Source organism: Odocoileus virginianus, chromosome 30, assembly GCF_023699985.2.
Source record: "Odocoileus virginianus isolate 20LAN1187 ecotype Illinois chromosome 30, Ovbor_1.2, whole genome shotgun sequence".
Lineage (NCBI taxonomy): Eukaryota > Metazoa > Chordata > Mammalia > Artiodactyla > Cervidae > Odocoileus > Odocoileus virginianus.
In genome coordinates this window covers 32618374-32644546 of record NC_069703.1, presented here as the reverse complement: position 1 = coordinate 32644546, position 26173 = coordinate 32618374, and the positions used below count along the sequence as shown (strand labels likewise).

The 26173-nt window shown below is 38.8% G+C and overlaps 1 protein-coding gene across 3 annotated transcripts in view; it reads left to right on the top strand.

Moving 5' to 3' along the window:
- EIF4G3 (eukaryotic translation initiation factor 4 gamma 3) overlaps nt 1-26173 on the top strand; it is a 348977-nt gene that overhangs the window by 66337 nt on the left and 256467 nt on the right. The window lies entirely within an intron of this gene.

Below are 26173 nucleotides of genomic sequence, written 5' to 3'. Positions count from 1 at the left end.
TCTTCTCCAAGAAAAAATTATATGACTATTTTTAAAGTTAAAATTTTTTATTGTGTTTACATATAATTAGTTTATTACCTTAAAATAGTAGAGATTCAAAATTTCCTCAGTTTTGTTTTCTGATGTGATAAATGTACTTATATATAATCCATTTAAGCAAAAACTCTTAAGATTCCTCACTAACTTTTAAGTGTAAATGAATTCTGAGGTCATGAAGTTTAGAAACCCAAATTGTACCATCTCAGCAACTAAAGCTGTCATTTCTTTACTTTTGTTATTTTAATGAGATGATTGTTTTAAAGGGGAAATAAACTTTTTGTTAGAGTTTATTAATGCTTTCTATTTCTGCTTCATTGACTACACTAAAGCCTTTGACTGTATGGATCACAACAACCTGTGGAAAATTCTTAAAGAGATGGGAATAGCAGACCACCTTACCTGCCTCCTGCGAAACCTGTATGCAGGTCAAGAAGCAACAGTTAGAACTGGACATGGAACAACGGACTGGTTCCAGATCCAGAAAGTGGTACGTCAAGGCTGCGTGGTATACCCTGCTTATTTAACTTATATGCAGAGTACATCATGTGAAATGCCAGACTGGATGAAACACAAGCTGGAATCATGATTGCCATGAGAAATATCAGTACCCTCAGATATGCAGATGACACCACCCTTATGGCAGAAATCGTAGAAGAATAGAGAGCCTCTTGATGAAGGTGAGAGAGGAGAGTGAAAAACCTGGCTTAAAATTCAACATTGAAAAAGTGAAGATCATGGCATCTGGTCCCATTACTTCATGGCAAATAGTTGGGGAAACAATGGGAACAGGGACTGATTTTATTTTCTTGAGCTCCAGACTCACTGCAGATGGTGACTGCAGCCATGAAACTAAAAGACAGTTGCTCCTTGGAAGGAAAGCTATGACAAACCTAGACAGCATATTAAGAAGCAGATACATTACTTTCCCAACAAAGGTCCATCTAGTCAAAGCTATGGTTTTTCCAGTAGTCATATATGGATGTGAGAGTTGGACCATAAAGAATGCTGAGAGCCACAGAATTAACGCTTTTGAACTGTGGTGTTGGAGAAGACTCTTGAGAGACCCATAGACTGCAGTGACATCAAATCAGTCCATCCTAAAGAAAATCAACCTTGAATATTCGTTGGAAGGACTGATGCTGAAGCTGAAACTGCAATACTTTGGCCTCCTGATGCGAAGAGCTGACTCATTGGAAAAGACCCTGATGCTGGGAAAGATTGAAGGCCAGTGGAGAAGGAGGCTACAGTGGACAAGATGGTTGGATGGCATCTCTGACTCAATGGAGATGAGTTTGAGTAAGCTCTGGGAGATGGTGAAGGACAGGGAAGCCTGGCATGCTGCAGTGCATGGGGTCGCAAGGAGTTGGACACGACTGAGCGACTGAGGAACAACCTTAATTACTTAGTTTCTATAATTACTTTACTTGTTAGCAGTTATATCAGTCACCTGTACGTTATTTAATTGTCACAAGTAGTGTAGCCAGGATTTGAATTTAACATCTTGACATCAGAGCACATATTGTTTTTCTCTTTGTCTGTGCCTTGGGGAACGTGAGATCTTAATTCCCCAACCAGGAACCTGCATCCCCTGCATTGGAAGCTTGGACTCTTAACCACTGGACCGCCAGAAAGTCCTCAGAGTTCATTCTTAACACATAAAATGTTTGTCAGAATGGTCTGCTTTTCTGCTAGATTTAACGTCTATTAATACTTCTGACAGTTGTATCATAGATGATATTTACTTGTGGCATAGCCTCATAAATACTCTTTCATTTCTTTCCTCTTTTAGGAAGTTTTTCTCCTTATTTACTTTTTCTTTTTAAAGTATAGTGTGAACGTCAAAGACACAGGGTTCAGAGACAGTATTAGTTGAGTGTGTACCATATTTTAGGGGCATCCTACTTTGTCTTCATAATAGTTCTGTGTGACAGCTGTTACCATTTATGAGGAAACTGAGGTTTGAAGAGGTGAAGTGACTGCTGAGTTGAGAGGTATTGAAATCAAGATTCACAGTCAGATCTTATTTTTCATAAAAGTGATTTGGTTTCCATTCTTAATCTGGTTCCTCCCAAGGAACGTGAGTGGGTAAGGAGAATTGGGGGAATCTGGACTATCTCTTCTGCTCTTCCTTCCTCCTCCTGTTTCCTCTTTCTGCATGCTCACAGAGCCTTTGACTTGCGTCCTCTGCGTTGTAGGTGCCTCTCCTGAGTGTGATTTCTGGTGACTGGATCTGGGCTGGCTGGAAGAGAGGCAGGGTGTTCAGGATTTAGGTACTTTGATTAAGTGTTAATATTTAGATACAATGGTTTGATGAGTGAAGTAATACTGTATTCTTTTGGGATCTGCTTGGACCTACTTGACTGCCATATCCTTTTATCCAGTCTTCATATGAGAAGGTGATTGTTTTGGTTATTTGGACCGAGACTTATTTTGGCAGGGTAATCCCTAACCTAAAAGCCTTTATCAAGAGAGAAAGAGAAGTAAACAGCATTGGATTCTAATTAGCCTTGGGACTGATTTGCTTGTGTGAATTATTCAATGAGGAAGTTTTATAAAGAAGTCTTTTGTCTAGGTGGAAAAAGGATGTTAGCATAAGGAATAATAAGGTAGAGAAGTAGTCTCTCACAGAAGGTACCATTTATGAAATACCTACTATGTACTCAATTCATTATAAGGATTATTTAATCCCTACAGTAGTTCTGTGAGGTATTATTTCTTATCTCCTTTTACAAATAATAAGGATAACTGAAGCTAAGTGAAAGGAAGCAATGTAGGATCTCTTACTATACAAAGCCAGGAAGTGTGGAATTCAATCCAGGTAATAGTTTGGAGTTGAATGGATAATAGTTTGGAGTTGAATGGATTTATATTAGTGGAGGAAAGAAGGGAAGACATTCCAGGTTTTGGCAGTTGCGGGAGCAAACAGGAAAGAGCCTAGCATTTGTTCTTTAGGAGACGTTTTATTTTAGGGTGTGGGAAATAAAAATTATATAGGACAGCTCCCAAATTGTGGTGGTAATCAAATTACAGGATTTGGAGTTAAACATTTGGGGAGCCCTTGACTGTTCATTGATGAAGCACAGTATTGTCCGGGACCGTTGATCTGATACCATTCTGTATAAATTGAAGAGGAAGACTCTGCTCAGGAAACCTAGGCAGCTACGGCAGCTATAAAGTGAAGATCTGAATTGAAGTGGTGGCCATGGCTTGTAGAAAGGGGAGACTAAGGATGGCTTCCAGGAAAATTACTAAAGCCGTATAGAGAGGAAATTGAGTGAATTTATAGGCTAAAATTGAGTAGTAGCAATCAGACTGCACATTAGTTAATAATTTGCTGCTGCATCGTAGTAGAGGCAGTATAGATCTTTCCATTTTACTGTTTTATTTATTTATTTTTTTGGTTGTGCCGCAAGTTTAGTAGGATGTTAGTTCTCCAGCCAGGGATTGAACCCCAAGGCCATGGCAGTGAAAGGGTCAAGTCCTCACCACTGGGCCACCAGAGAATTCCCTGACCCATTTAACCAGTGAAATTTTTTTCTTGAATTAAAAAAATACTTAATACAGTAGAATTTATCAATATGTAACATATTGACTTTGGGATAGAATAATTATATGCGTCTTTGCAGATGTTACTCATAAGAATAGAATTGATGTGGGGGCTGTAACCCTTGGAAATGGAGTAACAGGAGAGAGTGATTGGGATGTTTGTACACAGTGGTATACTGGTGGTGGTGGGGTGGTGGTGGCTGCATACTCAAAATCACCTTTAAAAATCGGTCATCTTTGAAGAACATGATTGGTTTAAAAAAATTTTTTTTAAAGACTGGTAAATTTAAACATGTGACCCTGGATGCCTAGTAATTACTTTGGCCTGAAATTTATGAAAGGCAGTCATCTTGGCTATGTGCATTCTACGTAAGAACATAAAATCTTTCAAGAATTTTGTGTTGAAATGCCCCTGACTTTTTAAGAAAGAAAGAAAACTTTCTGGAAATTGGATGAGTGTAGAATGAGACAGGAAAAATATTACCTATAGTTATCGCCATACCTCAGAATCACCAAATGAAATAACGTTGACTTCTTATGTGTCTAATATCCTAAGAAATTATGTTTAGACTTGTGAAAGTTTGTATGATTTTTTTCTCTGCCAGGGCATCCCACCCCCCACCGCCCCCAACACCGCAGGGCCTGCTGGGATCTTAGTTCCCCAATCAGAATGGAACCTGTGTCCCCTACAGTGGAAGCAATGAGTCTTTTAACCTCTGGATGGCCAGAGAAATCCCTTTGTTAGGACATTTTTATGAATATGGAAAGTAAATTATAATGATGTTAAAGTTTGTATTCTTCTTGTTGGTATTATTTTAGCCAAAAGCTAAAGATAATCCATTTTTTGGCTTTGTGATTGAAAGTTGGTGTGTAATTTTTATTTGTTCATTATGTATCACTCGGGGACCGGCCCTCCTGGGTGACTCTGAGTCAGGTGAGACAGAGTTGCAGAATGCTTTGCAGTTCTTGTTGGCTGTGTATTTGCAAGTAGGTGAATTGATTACAGATGTTTTCCAGTATACTGATATTAAGAATGATGACTGTAGGGAAAGGAGAATTATTTATTTTCTAAGTGGTAGTGTTTGGTATTTTATATTGCTATTGTGTATCAAATCTTTTTTTTTTTAGGGGAAAATAAGATTTACTCAAAAAGTTTCAAGTGGACGGTAGACTTTTTGATACAAGTTTTGCTAGTAAAAGAGTATTGATTTCCCCCACTAGTCAGGGAGACTTGTGACTGCAAACACTGAGACATTTTCAAAATAAGAAGAGTTTTTAAAATACCTGCCATGATAGCTGATGTTTGTTGAGGTTCACTGTTTGCCAGATACTGTTAAATGCCTTAAATGTTTTATTTCAGTTCTAGGAGATAGTTTCTATTTATTCATACTTTATTTTTTGAATGCTGAGGCGACTTTAGCAATGTGTTGGCTAGAGTGTAGCATCCCATGTGGTCTAAAACTTGATTCTCAAGACTTCCTGGAGGACTGGCAAGTTGATCCTGGCGTGCCAACAGTTAAGAGTGTTATGGACGCAGTGTCCACTGCACTTCATGAATAATGAGGTGGTCCTGGGGTACTCCTGGTACACTGAATCTGGTGGCTTTCCTCTGACCTTGGCAGGGTCCTTTGCTGATTCTTCCATTGTTTCACCCTCATGGCTGTGGTCCTTTGCATCTTTCTTTTGGGTCTAAGTACTATTTTCATGTTGACGACTTTCAAATTTCTGTATCTTTAGATCAGATTTTTAGCCTGACCTGAAGATGCATGTGTTCGATTGGTGTATTTACATCTCCTCTTGGAGCCAGTTGACCTTTCGACCTCTTGATTTCCTTTTCACCTCCACTTCAACCTGATCCTTCTGAGTTTTGCTAAATAATATTGCTCTCTTTTTAACTGCTCAAGGTAGAACATCTGTAAACCATTCTTTGATTATTCTTCTCCTTTGTCCCTCTACTCTTATGCAGTAGCAAGCCCTGTTGCTTTTACTATTTAAACTTGGCCTTTTCTCCATTTATGTCTACTATCCTACTCTTTTCCAGGCCACAATCATCTCTTATCTAGACAACTGCTGCAGTCTCCTAACTAGTCTTATTTCATTTTTTTAATCAGTAGAATAGTCTTCAAAAAATAATGTTCATGTTTGCCCTTCCTCTGTTTAAGCTCTGCCATTGTTGGCTGTTGATCTTAGAGTTCATATTGTTTAACAAGCCGTGAGCGTGTGCAGGCATACGCTCCCTCAGTTATGTCTGACTCTCTGCAATCCCGTGAACTATAGTCTGCCAGGCTCCTTTGTCCATGGGATTTTTAAGGCGAGAATACTGGAGTGGGTTGCCATTTCTTCCTCCAGGCATCTTCTTGACCCAGGGATCAAACCTACCTCTCTCGTGTCTCCTGCATTGGCAGGCAGGCTCTTCATCAGCTGAGCCACCAGGGGAGCCCTTAGTAGGCCCTACTCAAGTTGAAACGATGTAGATCCTGCTTGAGTTTCCAGACTGTGATTACCATTCCCTACACACTCCCTTCATTGTAGTCTCAATGTCGTTTTTGAAAAAATTTATTTTATTGAAGTATAGTTGATTTATAGTGTTGTGTTAGTTTCTGTTGTACATTGGGGATTCAGTTATACAAGTATTTGTGTACTCTTTTCCATTCTTTTCCATTATGCTTTAGTATAGGATATTGAATATATCCTGTGCTGTATAGTAGGATCTTGTTGTTTATCCATTCTGTATTTGTAATAGTTTGCATCTGCTGATCCCAAACTCTTAACCTCTCTCCCACTTCCGTCTGGTTTCATGATCTCTGAGCACAGCCATTTTCCTCTGCTGGTCTTTGCACACGACGCTCTCTTCCTGCAATGCTCTTCCCCTTGCTTTTTGTGGAATGTATAATTTGGATCCTTCAGATCCCAATTTAGATGTTATCTCTTCTAACTTGTCCAGAATGCTGTTACTCACTTATCATATTATTCTTTTTATTGTCATACCATTTTCACCATTTAAATTATCTGGTTTGTTCACTGACTTTCTATCTACCCCTAGTAGTATGTAAGCACCATGAGTTTAGTGCCTTTACCTATTTTATTTACTACTTTGTAGCTACTCAGAAAATATTTGTTTAAAATGAATGATTGCGGTGATTAGCTGCTTAAAAGCTAGCTTCTTGCATTTGTTCTCTTAATGCCACTTCTCAGACCATTTGTGTCATATTGCCTATAATTTGGGAGCTAGAATAAGGAATTAACAGGGATTGAATATAAAATACCAGGCAGGCATTGTGCAGAGAGTGTATCCTGTACAGATTTAGTTAATCCTTAGAGCAATTTATGAATGTTTTACTGTTGACATTTTATAGTTGAGGGTGCTGCTGTTTAGATACTAGCTGTGACTACACAGTGTACTAGGGGCTAAAGCTCGGAATGGGACCCAGGTTGACTGCTGCAGGGCCTCTAGAAGGCAGCGCATCAGGAAACGCTGCGGTGAGTTTGCTCTTAGGCAGGAAAGTAGGATTTTGGTCACTTGAAAAAAATGGGAGATGGATCTTACTTCTTATTCTTCTTTCCTCTTCTCTTTCACCTTTTCACTACTGTTAGCTAGTCCTTAACATCACTGTTCACGCATCCTGCTCCAGGTGAAGTGAATGACCTTCTCTCTGTCCTTGAGAATTCTTTATAGTTTTCTACAGTCAAGTCAGAATGAAAAGCACAGTATGATATTGTTGACTTTAATATTAATTTTTAGTATTGTTGAAGGTGGTTTAGAGAGGAAAGGGAATTGAAATGAAATATGTCTTCCTTTTTCTTTTAATATGGGTGAATGTTAAAATTATTTTTTCTTCTGACATTTCATTTGTTTTCCCTTTTGTCTTTATTATTATTATTACTGCTTCTATAAATTGAGATTATGGAATAAAATTAGTTAAGAATTCAGTGTAATTGTTACAGAAATAGCAATTATAGGTGACCATTGACATAGCAGAATTTGTTTTAGTTATTAAAAACTAGTCTGAGTTTAAACCATATACACTCTAAGTTTTTCAGATAATACCATTGTTTTGTTAATATTGGTAATTTCAAGACTCTCACTAGGATCCGTCTGTTAACATAACCCTTCTTCCATCTCCATCATGGATGAATTTAATTAATGTTTGGAAACTTAAGGTTTGTATTATCAGATATTACATAACTAAGCATTTATTATCTTAAATGGATAGTCTTGTACAAAGTATTGGGGAAAGTTCTTCTATTAGATTAAATTAAGGGTAGGCAACCTATGGTCCACTAACCAGCTGTCTGTTTTTGTAAATGAGCTTTACTGGAACACATGAGAGCCATTCATTTCACGTGTTAGCTGTAGCTTCTTTTGCATTGCAGCAGTGTGGGTGAGCAGTTGTTACTGAGACCGTGTGTCTCTCAGGCTCATGCAGATACTGTGGATGCACAAATGTTTACTATTTGGCTCTTTAGAAAAAGTTTGCTGGCCTATGGGTTACATTAACAACTTATAATTTACCATTATAAACTTCCATATGTAGTTTTTCCACCTTTGCCTCCTTATCTCATTATTTTTGTTAATTACTTTTCTTCTTTATTTCTTTTGTTGATCTATTTTCTGATTAACTGACTCTTCTGTCATTTCTGTTCTGTTACTGATACCACCCGGTGATTTTTTTTTTTTTAAGATATTTTATCATTCAGGTCCAAAATTTCCACTTGGTTCTTTTTTATAGTTTGTATCAATCTGCTGCTGATATCTGTCTCTCCCTTCACTTCAAATGGGTCTACCTTTACCTCTTGGAACATAGTTAAAATAATTGCTTTTATGTTCTGTACTTGGTAATTCTAACATCAGAGTCTTTTCAGTCAAGATTGACATGGGTGTATTGTCTTCTCCTAAGAATTGGTTAGATTTGCTTGGTTTTTTGTATGTCAGATAATTTTGGATTGTGTCCTGGACACTAAATGTTAAGTTTTATAAATTCTGAATCATTTGGGGAGTATGTTTCTAGGCAGTCAACCCTGTTAGATTTGATTTCATGTTTTTGATAATTGGTTACATTTTGCTGTATTTATATATTATTAAGTAATTGCAGATTATATCCTGAACATTTAAAAATTTGTGTTTTGTGGATTCTGGGTCCTTTACAATCCATGGAGAATTGAGATTAATAGTTTTTTTTCTTTTAATAGACAATTAACTTGGTTAGGCTCTGTGCTCAAGTTTGTCTCTCTTTGGGGGGTGGTTTTAATCTTGATTTGTTTTCAGAGCTTTTAAAATGCTGCTTTGGATCTGTCCCATTTATGTACAACTCTGAGGGTGAGCCTGGGACTCCCGTAAGTTCAAACAGAAAATTAGAGATCGCCCCTCCAGTTTGCCTCTGTGGAACCCCCTAATATCTGACTCACAAGGGCTCTTTCTCCCTTGCCTCTGGCCAGGAAGGGGTTTCTGCAGTATCATAGTGCTCTTTCTTTAATTCTGACCTGCTTAGTAATTTTACACCAGTGATGTAAATTAAGATGAAATTCTTATCCTTGTAAAGACTACCAGGGAATTTAGATGAAAAAATTGAGTGTCAGATTAGATTTCAAAATGAAATTAAATCGGAATCTGTATGATGAAATTAAATAGGCACAGATGTATTCTGTTTATATTCAAATGATTGATTACTTAGAGTTATGTGCAGAATGAATCAGACATGACTTTGTGACAATTTCAGATGGAAAGAAAACACAGGTGGAGAATATTTGTTACAGACAGGATGAATGTATTAATAAACTTAGTTTTGAAGTAAAGAAGGAAAGCTTATACAAGCCATGGTTGCACTGGTAATAGAAATTGTCTCCCTTCCACTTTACTCTGACAGGATTATACCGCATCTGCCTCTCCATGAGTGGTTAGAAGGGAGTGAGTGTTTTGCTTGGAAAAGACAAAAAGATTTATTAATATCAGTGGTGCTCTGTTAACATAGAGTTTTCCTGTGGAGTAGAGTGTATTATTGAATCTCTGCGTTTGATGTTAGGCTAACTAGAGCACTAAGGAGCTGCCAAGGGTAATCTGATGTGGTCCTCATTGTTGATGAACTAATCATGATTCTTTATTTTGTGACGTCATTCTTCTGTTGAATGTGGATCTCTGTGTCACTGGTTTTCTAGTGCACACACATGCTCTGACTCATTTCAAGGCGCTGTAGTCTCCCCTTCGGTGGACTGACAAGCAGCACTGCCCCACTGGTTAGGTGCGTGCGCTGTGGCTTGGGTTTGTTCACTGGATAGAGAAGGGTCTTTCCCAGCTGTTACTGAAGAGAGAAGTTTGTCAGGGGGTGCGTCAGGAAGCTGGCTGAGCAGATTTCCACATTGCATGGTTATTGGGCAGGGTTTCAGAATAGTGTAGGATCCTGCCATTGAAAGAAATTCAGTTCATTGCACAAAATCAGCTACCCATTTTTCTGTGGGGGTACCTGTTTTACTTTTTTTTTTTTTTAAGTAACTCAGTCGTGTCTCACTCTTTGCCACCCCATGGACTGTAGCCTGCCAGTCTCCTCTGTCCATGGAATTCTCCAGGACAGAATACTGGAGTGGGTAGCCATTCCCTTCTCCAGGGGATCTTCCCAACCCAAGGGTTGAACCCAGGTCTTCCGCACTGCAGGTGGATTCTTTACCATCTGTGCCACCAGGGAGGCCCATAAAGTGGAAGTGAAAGTTGCTCAGCTGTGTCCGACTGTTTGCGACCCCATGGACTGTACAGTCCCTGGAGTTCTCCAGGCCAGAATACTGGAGTGGTAGCCTTTCCCTTCTCCAGGGGATCTTCCCAACCCAGGGATCCCAATGCAGGTCTCCCGCATTGCAGGTGGATTGTTGACCAGCTGAGCCACCAGGGAAGTTCATTTATTATTATTACTGTTGCATTAAATTTCTCTTTGCTATGTCAATTTTTAGGATGAGTCATACTTCTTTTAAGTCTAGTGGACTGAGGAATTCCCTGGCGGTCCAGTGGTTAGGACTTGGAGCTTTCACTACCAGGGCAGAGTTCAGTCCCTGATTGGGGAACTAAGATCCCATAAGCTGTGTTGCATGGCCAAAAAAAAAAAAAGTCTAATGGACTAGATCATGATGATGAAGAATTTTGAGTTTATGAGTCTGTTGCAATATTCTAGTGTCTGTGAGTAAGTAGAGTAATAGACAAAACAAAGTGCTTGCCCCATCATGGAGTTTTAATATTTTAAATACTTGTTTAAGAATTAAATAACTTTATTGAGATATTCATATATGATAAAGTTCACCCATTTAAAATGTACAGTTTGTTGATTTTTAGTATATTTACAGTTAGTTTCACTATCACCGTGGCCTTATAGCTTAATTTGGATTACTTCAAAAAGAAACTTATTTACTTTAGCAGGCATCCCTCCTTCTCCCATTTCCATCAGTCCTCTCCAGCCTAAGCATCCACCTGTCATTTTCTTTTGTACTTTTTGACTACTTAGCAATTGTATACTTTTTTTCACTTAGCATTTTGTTTTCAAGGTTTATCCATGTTCTGTAGTATGTATCAGGATTTCCCTTTAATTGCCAGATAAAATTCATTGTATGAATATACCTCAGTTTTATTCATCCATCAGTTGATGGAAACATTGGTTCTACTTTTTGGCTGTTGTAAATACTGCTGATAGGAACGTTCATGCATTAGTTTTGTGTGCACACATTTTTATTTCTCTTGCATATATATATAGAAGTGAAATTGCTGAGCCATTTAGTGACTCTATTGCTTAACTTCTGGAGAAGCTCATATAGTTTTATGAATTCTGACAAATGCAGTTTCACAGCCCCACCACACTGAAAATGAGAAAATTCCTCACCCAGTGAAATTCCTTCAGTGCCTGCGTCTTTTTTTTTTTAATTTTATTAAAGAATAGTTAATTTACAGCATTGTATCAGTTTCTGCTATACAGCAAATTGATTCAGTTATATGTATTCTTCTCCATTTTCATTTATCATAGGGTATTGAATATGGTTGCCTGTGCTATACAGTAGGACCTTTTTTGTCCATTCTGTATATTATAGTTTGCATCTGGTAATGGCAAACTCCCACTCCATCCCTCACCTCTGCCTCTGGCAGCCATGAGTCTCTTCTCTCTATCTGTGGATCTGTTTCTGTTTTGTAGGTGAGTTCATTTATGTAGTAGTTTAGATTCCACATAAAGTAATATGATGTATGTATTTCTCTTTCTGACTTACTTCACTTGATGTCATAATCTCTAGTTGCATCCATGTTGCTGCAATGGCATTATTTTGGTTTTTCTTTTCTTTTTTTGTGACTGAATAGTTTTCCTGTGTGTGTCTGTGTGTGTGTGTGTACACATACCATATCTTTATCCAGTTCATCTGTAAATGGACATTTAGTTTACTTATGTGTCTTGGCTATTGTAAATAGTGCTGCTGTGAACGTAGGTGTGTGTATTTTTTTGTTTGAATATATGCCCAGGAGTGCAACTGCTGGATCATATACTGTTGTCTCTTTTAAGGTAAACTCTTCCCTAGACCCTAGTAGCCATATAGATTTGCTTTTGTCAGAGTGTTTGTAAATGGACGCATAGCCCTTTTGAGTCTGGCTTCTTTCACTTGGTTAGCATTTGAGATTCATTCCTGTTGTTACATCAGTGATTGTTTCCTTTTTGGAGCCCTCCTACACAGGTGGGAGGGGCTTCCCTGAGAGGTCAGTTGGTAAAGAATCCACTCGCAGGGCAGGAAGATCTGCTGGAGAAGGGATAGGCTACCCTGTCCAGTGTTCTTGGGCTTCCCTTGTGGTTCATCTGGTAAAGAACCCACCTGCAATGTGGGAGACTTGGGTTTGATCCCTAGGTTGGAAGATCCCCTGGAGAAGGAAAAGTATTCTGGTCTAGAGAATGCCATGGACATCCATGGGGTTGCAAAGAGTTGGACACGACTGAGTGACTTTCACTTTCAACAGGTAGGAATGTAAGTTGGTCTAGCCACTATGATAAACAGTATGGAGGTTCCTCAGAAAACTAAAAACAGAATTACCATATATTAACAACATGGTCAACAGCCATTTTGGGGGCAGTATTGGTCTTTTTTTATATATTAAAGAAATGAACAAACACCCTAAGTAGAGTATGTTTCTGGGTAAATTTAAATGTGACTGGCAGGAAATCAATTTGTTATATGTGGTGAGTTGTGTTCTGAGGTAGAAAACCAGAGTCAGAACAAGGGCATTTCTGGCTAAGCACTTGGAGGAGACTAGTGTTTCTGTATTTGTTTTTTTAAAAAAATGCAATGTCATGGTTCTGGTTGTTAATGTTAAAATGATGATTTCCAGCGATTTTTAAATCTAAAACACAATGGTAAAGAAGGTATAGGCTTGCAATCTAAAATCAAAACAGCTTAGGGAAACTAATTTTTTTCTGAAATTGGCAAAAACTCTGAACAGAATTACAGAAAATTGAATGTTCATATATTTTGCAGTAGAGGTATTAATGTGCTTGGTTAAAAAGTGCTGCCTAAGACCTTGATGAAGATGTTATATACCATAAGGAATAGATCACCACTGTATTGACTCTCTAACAGTGGAAAAATTCTGAGTTACAATAAGGGATTTTGGACCTGAATTATTAATAATAGCTTAATGGTAAACAATTAAAAAAATTGAAATTTTGACTAGTTTTATTTCAGTGCACTTTTGGTGGCAAAATATAAACAGCTTTGAAGCAAAATTTGTATTAAAACATTTGGTAGTTTTTCAGTCGCTCAATTGTGTCCGACTCTTTGTGATCCCTTGGACTGCAGGATGCTAGGCTTCCCTGTCTTTCACCATCTCCCAGAGCTTGCTCAAGCTCTTGTCCATTGAGTCGGTGATGCCATCCAACCATCTCATCCTCTGACGTCCCCTTCTTCTCCTGCCTTATCTTTCTCAGCATCAGGGTCTTTTCTAATGAGTCAGCTTTTCACATCAGGTGGCCAAAGTATTGGAGTTTCAGCTTCAGCATCAGTTTTTCACTGGTTTGGTCTCCTTGCAGTCCAAGGGACTCTCAAGAGTTCTCCAACACCACGGTTCAAAAGTATCAGTTCTTCAGCACTCAGCCTTGGTATCATTTGTTAAAAATCATATTGTTATAGACTCCTCAGTTAAAGTAGGAGCAGATATGTCCGTATTGTTTAGGTTTGAGAACACAGTTTCTGTTTTGCTTTTGTCCATACCACAGTTACTAGAGTTGTGGCCTCAGATTTTTGTAGTTGCCAGTTTGGGTTATTCAAGATGTTCTTTTTAGGATATTTTGCATATTTGGTACCTGTACTTGAGGACGTCAATTTCTAATTCATTTTTATCTATTTTTATCTTTTCTTATAACATGCATTAATCTTATCAGCATAGTTTCAGGCTTGGGTTTGAGATGCTCTGTCTTTGGTGCTGTTTAGGTAAATAGAAATTATCTGAGGATCCTTTACTGTTGTCAGCTGAAGGCTTCATTCTGGAATTTGCTTTTCTTACTTACCTACTGTCTCTAGTATTACAGCTCTCACCCTTATCTTTTATGAAGCTTTTCCCAGCATAGGAAAGGATTAATATTTTTAAAAAGTTATTGTAATAAAATATGCATTTCATAAAATTCAGTCATTTGAAGTATACAGTGCAGTGGTTTTTCATGCATTCACAGATACATGCAACCATTATCGCAGTCAGTTTTAGAACATTTCATCACCTTGGAAAGAAACCTATACTTCTTGACTACCTCAGTTCATACCTCAGTTCATATCTCTCCATTTCTCCTAGTCCCAAGCAGTTGCTAGTCTTTTTGTCTTTATAGCTTATTCTGAACATTTCATAAAAATTATATGAGGTAGTGTGTTGTGACTGACTTCCTTCACTTAGCTATTTGCAAGGTTTATGCGTGTTGTAACATGTACAATTAGTACAATTGCCCCTTGAACACTGTTCAACATGGATTTGAAGTCCCTGGGCCCATTGTTCGTGAACGTTTTCCAATAAAGACCACACTACTAGACAGTCCTTGGCTGACTGGATCTGAGAATGTGGAACTGCACATATGGTGGGCCAGCTGTAAAGTTATAAGTGGATTTTTGACTGTGCTGGTAGGTCGATGTCTGTAACCCCCACATTGTTTAGGAGTCAATTGTATTTTGTTTCTTTTTATTGCCAAATTAAATTCCACTATATACTGCATTTTGTGTATACTCTGTTCATCAGTTGATGGACAGTTGATTTGCTTCCACCTTTGGCTATTATAAATAATACTGCATATATATATATAAATATTCATGTACAAGTTTTTCCAGGACATATTATATTGTGTATATGCTTCTCACTTGAGTGAAGTTAGTGGGTCATAATGCAACTTAATGTTTAAACTTTTGAGGAAATGTCAGATTGTTTTTCATGGTGGCTGTATTATTTCATGTTATCACCAGCAGTGTATAAGGGTTCTAGTTTCTCCATATTCTTGCCCACACTGGCTTTTTTACTGTAACCATCCCAGTGGGTATGAAATGGTATTTCATCGTGGTTTTGATTTGCATTTCCCTGGTGACATTGAGCATCCGTTCATGTAGTTGTTAGCTGTTTGTATATCTTCTTTGAAGAAATGTCTGTTCAGATCTTTTGCCCATTCAGAAAGTTGGGTTGTGTTTTTGTTGTTGAGTTATAAGAATTCTTTAATACTTTCTGGATAACAGTATCTCATCACACATATTCTTTGCAAATATTTTTCCGATTCTGTGGGTTTTCATTTCATTTTCTTTTTTTTTTTTAATTTTTTTTTAAATTTTCATTAGTTGGAGGCTAATTACTTTACATCATTACAGTAGTTTTTGTTATACATTGATATGAATTAGCCATGGATTTACATGTACTCCCCATCCCAGTCCCCCCTCCCACCTCCCTCTCCACCCGATCCCTCTGGGTCTTCCCAGTGCACCAGGCCCGAGCACTTGTCTCATGTACCCAACCTGAGCTGGTTATCCGTTTCACCCTAGATAATATACATGTTTCAATGCTGTTCTCCTGAAACATCCCACCCTCGCCTTCTCCCAGAGTCCACAAGTCTGTTCCATACATCTGAGTCTCTTTTTCTGTTTTGCATATAGGGTTATCGTTACCATCTTTCTAAAGTCCATATATATGTGTTAGTATACTGTAATGGTCTTTATCTTTCTGGCTTACTTCGCTGTGTATAATGGGCTCCAGTTTCATCCATCTCATTAGAACTGATTCAAATGAATTCTTTTTAATGGCTGAGTAATATTCCATGGTGTATATGTACCACAGCTTCCTCATCCATTCGTCTGCTGATGGGCATCTGGGTTGCTTCCATGTCCTGGCTATTATAAACAGTGCTGCGATGAACATTGGGGTGCATGTGTCTCTTTCAGATCTGGTTTCCTTGGTGTGTATGCCCAGAAGTGGGATTGCTGGGTCATACGGCAGTTCTATTTCCAGCTTTTTAAGAAATCTCCACACTGTTTTCCATAGTGGCTGTACTAATTTGCATTCCCACCAACAGTGTAAGAGGGTTCCCTTTTCTCCACACCCTCTCCAGCATTTATTGCTTGTAGACTTTTGGATAGCAGCCATCCTGACTGGCGTATAATGGTACCTCATTGTGGTTTTGATTTGCATTTCTCTGATAATGAGTGATGTTGAGCATCTTTTCATGTGTTTGTTAGCCATCTGTATGTCTTCCTTGGAGAAATGTCTGTTGAGTTCTTTGGCCCATTTTTTGATTGGGTCATTTATTTTTCTGGTGTTGAGCTGGAGGAGTTGCTTGTATATTTTTGAGATTAATCCTTTGTCTGTTGCTTCGTTTGCTATTATTTTCTCCCAATCTGAGGGCTGTCTTTTCACCTTGCTTATAGTTTCCTTTGTTGTGCAAAAGCTTTTAAGTTTCATTAGGTCCCATTTGTTTATTTTTGCTTTTATTTCTGAAATTCTGGGATGTGGGTCATAGAGGATCCTGCTGTGATTTATGTCAGAGAGTGTTTTGCCTATGTTCTCCTCTAGGAGTTTGATAGTTTCTGGTCTTACATTTAGATCTTTAATCCATTTTGAGTTTATTTTTGTGTATGGTGTTAGAAAGTGTTCTAGTTTCATTCTTTTACAGGTGGTTGACCAGTTTTCCCAGCACCACTTGTTAAAGAGGTTATCTTTTTTCCATTGTACATCCTTGCCTCCTTTGTCAAAGATAAGGTGACCATAGGTTCGTGGACTTATCTCTGGGCTTTCTATTCTGTTCCATTGATCTATATTTCTGTCTTTGTGCCAGTACCATACTGTCTTGATGACTGTGGCTTTGTAGTAGAGTCTGAAGTCAGGCAGATTGATTCCTCCAGTTCCATTCTTCTTTCTCAGGATCACTTTGGCTATTCGAGGTTTTTTGTATTTCCATACAAATTGTGAAATTATTTGTTCTAGTTCTGTGAAAAATACTGTTGGTAGTTTGATAGGGATTGCATTGAATCTATAGATTACTTTGGGTAGTATAGCCATTTTGACAATATTGATTCTTCCAATCCATGAACACGGTATATTTCTCCATCTGCTTGTGTCCTCTTTGATTTCTTTCATCAGTGTTTTATAGTTTTCTATGTATAAGTCTTTTGTTTCTTTGGGTAGATATACTCCTAAGTATTTTATTCTTTTTGTTGCAATGGTGAATGGTATTGTTTCCTTAATTTCTCTTTCTGTTTTCTCATTGTTAGTGTATAGGAATGCAAGAGATTTCTGTGTGTTAATTTTATATCCTGCAACTTGACTGTATTCGTTGATTAGCTCTAGTAATTTTCTGGTAGAGTCTTTAGGGTTTTCTATGTAGAGGATCATGTCATCTGCAAACAGCGAGAGTTTCACTTCTTCTTTTCCTATCTGGATTCCTTTTACTTCTTTTTCTGCCTTGATTGCTGTGGCCAAAACTTCCAAAACTATGTTGAATAGTAGTGGTGAGAGTGGGCACCCTTGTCTTGTTCCTGATTTCAGGGGAAATGCTTTCAATTTTTCACCATTGAGGGTGATGCTTGCTGTGGGTTTGTCATATATAGCTTTTATTATGTTGAGGTATGTTCCTTCTATTCCTGCTTTCTGGAGAGTTTTAATCATAAATGGATGTTGAATTTTGTCAAAGGCTTTTTCTGCATCTATTGAGATAATCATATGGTTTTTATCTTTCAATTTGTTAATGTGGTGTATTACATTGATTGATTTGCAGATATTAAAGAATCCTTGCATTCCTGGGATAAAGCCCACTTGGTCATGATGAATGGTTTTTTTAATATGTTGTTGGATTCTGTTTGCTAGAATTTTGTTAAGGATTTTTGCATCTATGTTCATCAGTGATATTGGCCTGTAGTTTTCTTTTTTTGTGGCATCTTTGTCTGGTTTTGGAATTAGGGTGATGGTGGCCTCATAGAGTGAGTTTGGAAGTTTACCTTCTTCTGCAATTTTCTGGAAGAGTTTGAGTAAGATAGGTGTTAGCTCTTCTCTAAATTTTTGGTAGAATTCAGCTGTGAAGCCATCTGGTCCTGGGCTTTTGTTTGCTGGAAGATTTCTGATTACAGTTTCGATTTCCTTGCTTGTGATTGTTTTGTTAAGATCTTCTATTTCTTCCTGGTTCAGTTTTGGAAAGTTACACTTCTCTAAGAATTTGTCCATTTCTTCCAAGTTGTCCATTTTATTGGCATAGAGCTGCTGGTAGTAGTCTCTTATGATCCTTTGTATTTCAGTGTTGTCTGTTGTGATCTCTCCATTTTCATTTCTAATTTTGTTAATTTGGTTCTTCTCCCTTTGTTTCTTAATGAGTCTTGCTAATGGTTTGTCAATTTTGTTAATTTTTTCAAAAAACCAGCTTTTAGCTTTGTTAATTTTTGCTATGGTCTCTTTAGTTTCTTTTGCATTTATTTCTGCCCTAATTTTTAAGATTTCTTTCCTTCTACTAACCCTGGGGTTCTTCATTTCTTCTTCCTCTAGTTGCTTTAGGTGTAGAGTTAGGTTATTTATTTGACTTTTTTCTTGTTTCTTGAGGTAGGCCTGTAATGCTATGAATCTTCCCCTTAGCATTGCTTTTACAGTGTCCCATAGGTTTTGGGTTATTGTGTTATCATTTTCATTCATTTCTATGCATATTTTGATTTCTTTTTTGATTTCTTCTATGATTTGTTGGTTATTCAGAAGCGTGTTGTTTATGTTTCCTCCATATGTTTGAATTTTTAATAATTTTTTTCCTGTAATTGAGATCTAATCTTACTGCACTGTGGTCAGAAAAGATGACTGGAATGATTTCAATCTTTTTGAATTTACCAAGACTAGATTTATGGCCCAGGATGTGATCTATTCTGGAGAAGGTTCCGTGTGCACTTGAGAAAAAGGTGAAGTTGATTGTTTTGGGGTGAAACGTCCTATAGATGTCAATTAGGTCTAGCTGGTCCATTGTGTCCGTTAAAGTTTGTGTTTCCTTGTTCATTTTCTGTTTAGTTGATCTATCCATAGTTGTGAGTGGGGTATTAAAGTCTCCTACTATTATTGTGTTACTATTAATTTCCTCTTTCATACTCGTTAGCGTTTGCCTTACATATTGCGGTGCTCCTATGTTGGGTGCATATATATTTATAATTGTTATATCTTCTTCTTGGATTGATCCTTTGATCATTATGTAGTGTCCATCTTTGTCTCTTTTCACAGACTTAATTTGAAAGTCTATTTTATCTGATATGAGTATTGCGACTCCTGCTTTCTTTTGGTCTCCGTTTGCGTGGAATATTTTTTTCCAGCCCTTCACTTTTAGTCTGTGTGTGTCCCTTGCTTTGAGGTGGGTCTCTTGTAGACAGCATATATAGGGGTCTTGCTTTTGTATCCATTCAGCCAGCCTTTGTCTTTTGGTTGGGGCATTCAACCCATTTACATTTAAGGTAATTATTGATAGGTATGGTCCCGCTGCCATTTATTTTGTTGTTTGGGGTTCACTTTTATACCACCTTTCTGCGTTTCCTGTCTAGAGAAGATCCTTTAGTATTTGTTGAAGAGCTGGTTTGGTGGTGGTGAATTCTCTCAGCTTTTGCTTGTCTGTAAAGCTTTTGAGTTCTCCTTCATATCTGAATGAGATCCTTGCTGGGTAGAGTAGTCTAGGTTGTAGGTTATTCTCTTTCATTACTTTAAGTATGTCCTGCCATTCCCTTCTGGCCTGAAGGGTTTCTATTGATAGATCAGCTGTTATCCTTATGGGAATCCCTTTGTGTGTTATTTGTTGTTTCTCCCTTGCTGCTTTTAATATTTGTTCTTTGTGTTTGATCTTTGTTAATTTGATTAATATGTGTCTTGGGGTGTTTCGCCTTGGGTTTATCCTGCTGGGTTTCTTGAACTTGGTTGGCTATTTCCTTCCCCATTTTAGGGAAGTTTTCAGCAATTATCTCCTCGAGTATCTTCTCATGGCCTTTCTTTTTGTCTTCTTCTGGGACTCCTATGATTCGAATGTTGGGGCGTTTCACATAGTCCCAGAGGTCCCTGAGGTTGTCCTCATTTTTTTTGATTCTTTTTTCTTTTTTCCTCTCTGCTTCATTTATTTCCACCATTTTATCTTCTAACTCACTTATCCTATCTTCTGTCTCTGTTATTCTACTCATGGTTCCCTCCAGAGTGTTTTTGATCTCATTTATTTCATTATTAATTTTTAATTGATTTTTTTTTTATTTCTTCTAGGTCCTTGTTAAACATTTCTTGCATCTTCTCAATCTTTGTCTCCAGGCTATTTATTTGTAACTCCATTTTGTTTTCAAGATTTTGGATCATTTTTATTATCATTATTCTAAATTCTTTTTCAGGTAGATTCCCTATTTCCTCCTCTTTTGTTTGACTTGGTGGGCTTTTTTCATGTTCCTTTAGCTGTTGGGTATTTCTCTGCCTTTTCATCATGTTTAGATTGCTGTGTCTGGAGTGGGCTTTCTGTATTCTTGTGGTTTGAGGTTCCTTTTTATTGTGGAGGTTTCACCCAGTGGGTGGGGTTGGACGATTGGTTTGTCAAGGTTTCCTGGTTAGGGAAGCTTGTGTCAGCGTTCTGGTGCGTGGAATTGGATTTCTTCTCTCTGGAGTGCAATGGAGTGTCCAGTAATGAGCTTTGCGATGGGTCTCTGTGTTAGGTGTGACTTTGGAGAGCCTGTATGTTGACACTCAGGTCTATGTTCCTGCGTTGCTAAAGAATTTGCGTGGTATGTCTTGTACTGGTGCTTATTGGCTCTTGGGTGGTGGTTGGTTTTGGTGTAGGTATGGAAGCTTTAGGATGGTCTCTTATTCCTTAATGTTCCGTGTGGTCAGGAGTTTTCTGGTTTTCTCAGGATTTGGGCTCAAGTCTCCTGCCTCTGGATTTCAGTTTTATTCTTCTAATAGTCTCAAGGCTTCTCCAACTATATAGTACTGATAATAAAACTTCTAGGTTAATGGTGAAAAGATTCTCCACCGTGAGAGACAACCAGAGAGGTTCACAGAGTTACATGAAGAATAGGAGAGGGAGGAAGGAGATAGAGGTGAGCAGGAGGAGAAAAAGGGGACTCAAGAGGAGAGAGACAGATCTACGCAGTTATCTGTTCCCAAAGTGTTCTCTGTAGCCCAGACACCCACAAAGATTCACAGAGTTGGATTGGGAAGAGAAGGGGAATGGAGGAAGTAGAGGTGTTCTGAGGGAGAATAACAAAGATTGAAAATCTAGTGTAGAGGTTAGACTCTTTGAAATACAATATTTAAAAACAAAAACACAAAAAAATTTAGAACTGTATATGAAGTTCAGTTTAAAAATAGGGTTTCTCTCTCTCTCTCTTTTTTTTGTGTGGCTATAGTGAAATGAAAATGAAAGTTAAGGAATAATAGAGGAGTATTAGAGAACTCTAAAAGGAAATAGGAGAGAAAAACAAGAAAAAGAAAAAAAAAAAAAAGAAAAGAAAAAAAAACTTTTTTTTTTTTCCCCAAATAAAAAAATCGTAAAAATATATGAAAATGTAAGTTGAGGAGTAATGGGGGAGTAATAGGGAATTATAAAAGAAAATGAAAAAGAAAAAATAAAAAATTTTTAAAAAAAAAGGAAAGAAAAAAAAATTTTTTTTTAATTAAAAAAAAAAAGTACATATATATCTAGGAATTTCTCTGAGGTTGTTGCGGTCAGCGTAGGTTCAGTTCAATTTCAGATAGCTCCTCTTTCCAGCTTACACTTCTCGATATCTGTAGGCCCCTTCCCGGGTATTCGGTGTTACCTTCAGGGATTTTAATCTGTTGGACCGGTCCTTTCTGAAGCAGTTCCCTTTGTTTATTTGGCTTCTGTTTGCCATCTCTTTGGTGTCTATTTTCCGCCCTGACACAGGCGGGCGGAGGTGATCTCTTATTTAGGTTCTCTAGTTCAGTTCAGTCCTGCTACAGGGAGGGCGGGGCGCTGCAGACAGATGCCGCTCTGTGTGGATAGCGCTCACCGTGTTCCGGCCACACTGGGTTTGCCCCGCTCACGGGTGTCTGTGCTTTCGCCGTCTACTCTGCTCAGGCTCCCGGCTGCTCTATATGGAGCGGGCCCTGCGTTGAGTGCGGTTCCAGTTTTCGGGTACTCCACAAAAGCGCAGATTCGGTTGCTCCTGCGTTTTGTGCCTTCCCCGGCCTGAGCGGTTCAGGCAGCCAGAGGCTTGGGCGCACTCTCCCGGGTGCAGCACGCCTTATCCCTCCGCGGCGAGCGGCCCAGGCAGCCAGAGGCTTGGGCGTATTCTCCCTAGGTGCGGCGAGCCTTTTCCCTCCGAGGCGAGCGGCCCAGGCAGCCAGAGGCTTGGGCGTACTCTCCCGGGTGCGGCGCGCCTTTTCTCTCCGCGGCGAGCGGCCCAGGCAGCCAGAGGCTTGGGCGCACTCTCCCCCCGGGTACGGCGCGCCTTTTCCCTCCGCGGCGAGCGGCCCAGGCAGCCAGAGGCTTGGGCGCCCTCTCTCCCCGGGTACGAGCGCGCTTTTTCCCTCCGCGGCGAGCGGCCCAGGCAGCCAGAGGCTTGGGCGCCCTCTCTCCCCGGGTACGGCGCGCTTTTTCCCTCCGCGGCCCCAGCGCGCGCCGCCAGTCGGGTCTCAGGAAGTCTTTAGCTAGAACCCGGAGGCCTGTTTGCAGTGTGGGAGGGGGTGGCTTCTCAGGGGCTGAGTTTGCCCTTTTCCCCTCCCCCCTGCCTCCTACCTCCAGCGGGAATGGGCCGGCTCTTCTCTGGAGATTCTCAGTCCCTTTGTTTTGCGAACCGCCGGCAGTGTGTTCGGGCCGGTTAATTTTGTCCCTTGCTATCCCACAGTTTAAAAAAGCTCCCTCCGATTGCTCTCAGGGTCTTCGGGCCGGACCTCACCCTAAGCAATGCCGCCCGCTCCTCTCCGTTCCGCCCCGCTTGTTGCTGGCGGGTACGGGCGTCTGGGGCACTTTTCTGCTGGGAGTTGCTTTTAGGCACGTAATCTGTGGGCCTTGTTTAATTTTTCCTCCCAGTTACAGTGCCGAAAACTTCCCCCAGTCCCGCCAGCGCGAGGGTTTCCTGGTGATTGGAAACTTCCTCTATTAAGACTCCCTTCCCGGGACGGGTCTCCGTCCGTAGCTCTTTTGACTCCCTTATTATCGTTTATATTTTGTCCTACCTCCCTTCGAAGACAATGGGCTGCTTTTCTGGGCGCCTGATGTCCTCTGCTAGCGATCAGAAGTTGTTTTGTGAAATTTGCTCAGCATTCAAATGTTCTTTCGATGAATTTGTAGGGGAGAAAGTGGTCTCTCCGTCCTATTCCTCCGCCATCTTGGCTCCTCCCTCTCATTTCATTTTCTTAATGGTATCTTTTGAAGTACAAAAGTTTTATTTCTGTTGAAGTTCAGTTTATCTGGGTGGGGTGTTTTTTTGGTTGCTGTTCTTTTGGTGTCTGTCATACCTGTACGGTCCATGGCCTCGTATGTGGTCGTGCAGGTGTGTTCCCTTCTGGACTTTGAAAAGTTTATGCTGCTAGCTCTACATTCAGGTTTTGGATCCAGTTTGGAGTTAAGTTTTGTGTGTGTTGTGAGGTGAGCATCCAGTTATATGTATATATATATATATAATTTTTTGCCTTTGTCTATCTAGTTGTCCCAGGAGGAGATGGTTAATCAGTTTCTATATGTGACAGATCTGAAAAACTCAAACATAATTTTGCACATTCTTAAATTATTTTTAAAACATTCTGAACTAATCTGAATCATTTTCTGTATCATAAACCGTGACACAGGATTTTTTTTTTTTAGAATTAAAAATTATGTAGATAGTGTGTTTATTAACTTTAGTGCATTTACTTTTTAAAGCTCGGTTTAGTTTTCTTTTGTGAGGATTGTTTTCAAAATATGCTGGTTTATTTAAATTGGATTTCTTTAATTTTTGAAAGACATGTACCTTATGGGTCAGAGCTAATATTAAAGGGAAATTTCCAAAGCCAGCTGTGTTTGAAACAATGTTTGTTTTGAGAAACCGTGTATGGTATCTTGTGAAATACTGTATAGTTTAGAAATTTTGCCCTTATTCTTGTATGTTATAGAAGTTATCCTTTTCATTATCAAAAGTAGGTAAAAAAATGAGAAAATGAGAAAGCTTAGATCAACTAATGTAACTATTTTGCCTTAAAGATTAACTAAGAATGCAGAAAGGATCTTTTTGATTGTTTGTATCTGTTGACACTAGTTGCCCGTGTCTTGTCTAAAGCAGTGTCTGTGCAGAGGAATCTGCGCCCTCGCTCTCTTTTGCCGTGAGTCAGCGTTAACGCAAGGCTGTCACTGGAAGGACATTGCTTATGCTTTGCATCCAGACAGCAGCTTTTCTCACCGTATTGTGGGGCAGAGGTTAGGAGCATTCACCTGGGAATTGGAAACGGACTGCTAGTATTTCAGCAAAGTGGAGGAATATTTGTATTGACTTTCACTGCTTGTTTCAGCTATTTGTTTTCTGATTTGTCTAAATCTGCCTTTTGAGGGTTCTGACTGTGAGGCAAATGCAGTGTCGGGTATGACTGCCGTAGATGTAGAAGCTCATCCTGGTGGAGTTCATCGTCCTTGAGATGTTAGTAAGCATTTGTGCTACAAATAATTATAGTTCCCCCTCCTCCCTTCATGGTGCAGTAGGAAACGTTCAGGTCATTATGTAATCTCATAGATCCTTGGATTTCCCTGATGAAATTTGGTCTCTGAGAATTTTTTATCTGCCTAATTGGCATTTAGTGTGGAGAGTTATGTAGTGAGTACTATAATAATCAATTTAAATTCTGTTGTGTTTTAATACTCTTTAAGCTTCAAGTTTTGTTTCTGAAATTTACTTGTTAATTTTTTATAGAAAGAAAATGGGGAATTAGAACTTTTTTGCACTTATATTTCTGCTTAAGTCTTATTAATTCAGTTATTACGTATCAGCTGTCCAATCTTGCCAATGGTTATGCTTGTATTTCCTAATGACATAATATAAATCATAACAATTTGAATCACAGAAATGTCAAGTGGATGTACTGCTCTTCAATCACGAGATTTGAAAAATAAAAACAGTGTGTTCTGGAGCATTGCACATGCATATTACACACTGCACATTGTTTGAATTAGAATTTAAATAGTACCATGAGAAGCTGTTTGCTTGTTATATTGAGCTGAAAGGCAGGTAAGCATTCAGTGATTTATGCTGGAGATATGGAGCTTGATGAGAACTGGTAATGAACTTAATATTAATCTATAAAATTCTGTTGGTAGTCTTCAGAGGGAAATAAATGGAGTGAGTAGTCTTTGTGACCAAGGGAAAAGAATGTTTGTTATTGGAACATTGACCAAATATATGATTGTCCCTTTAGAAGTCTGGTAATTACAGTAATATTGTTAGCCAATGAAGTGACTAATAGAAATCCGGAGCCTTAACCTTTCCTTGTAAGATGAAAAGGTATGGTTCAGCCCTTGGGGCCTACTACTGATAACTCACTTGGAACTTATTCCCGCATCGTGACAGTTGACCCTAGCTTGAAAAAATAGTAGTTGGCTTTGCAGAAGAAAGAAAGGTTTTATGTTTTCTACCATTCATGTGACCACAATGCAGAACCATAATTAAAAGTAAGCTTTCTTTCAGCTAGGGGTAGTCTTCATTCTGAAAGAATTGACAAGCTAATAGAATGGACTGACACCCTGAAACTTGTTAGGCTCATGTTTTCTACATCGTGAATACATATGTAGTGTCTTTGGATGAAGCAGTTCCTTTATGGATGGTTTACCTTTGTTATTTCTCAATGCACCGTTTTAAACTAGTTCTTTGTGTGTGCGGGGGATGGTGTGGTGTCCAGCTGTTGTCTGAGGTTGCTAAGTTTAAAGAACTATCTAAAAACTGGTAACAATGTTATTAATACTGAATGACTAAAGCATTGGTTTTTTTGTTTGGGTTTCCCTCTCTAACCTCAGTAAACTGTTGCAGCTTAGATATGAAGAATTTTACTTCTAATGATTCTTTAGGCCTCCGGCAGCTTGTAGTCATTCTTATACAGTTATTATTTGCAGTTATCACTTTGTCTTCCTGTTTCACTGAATTGAAAAGGAACATGATATGAAAATTA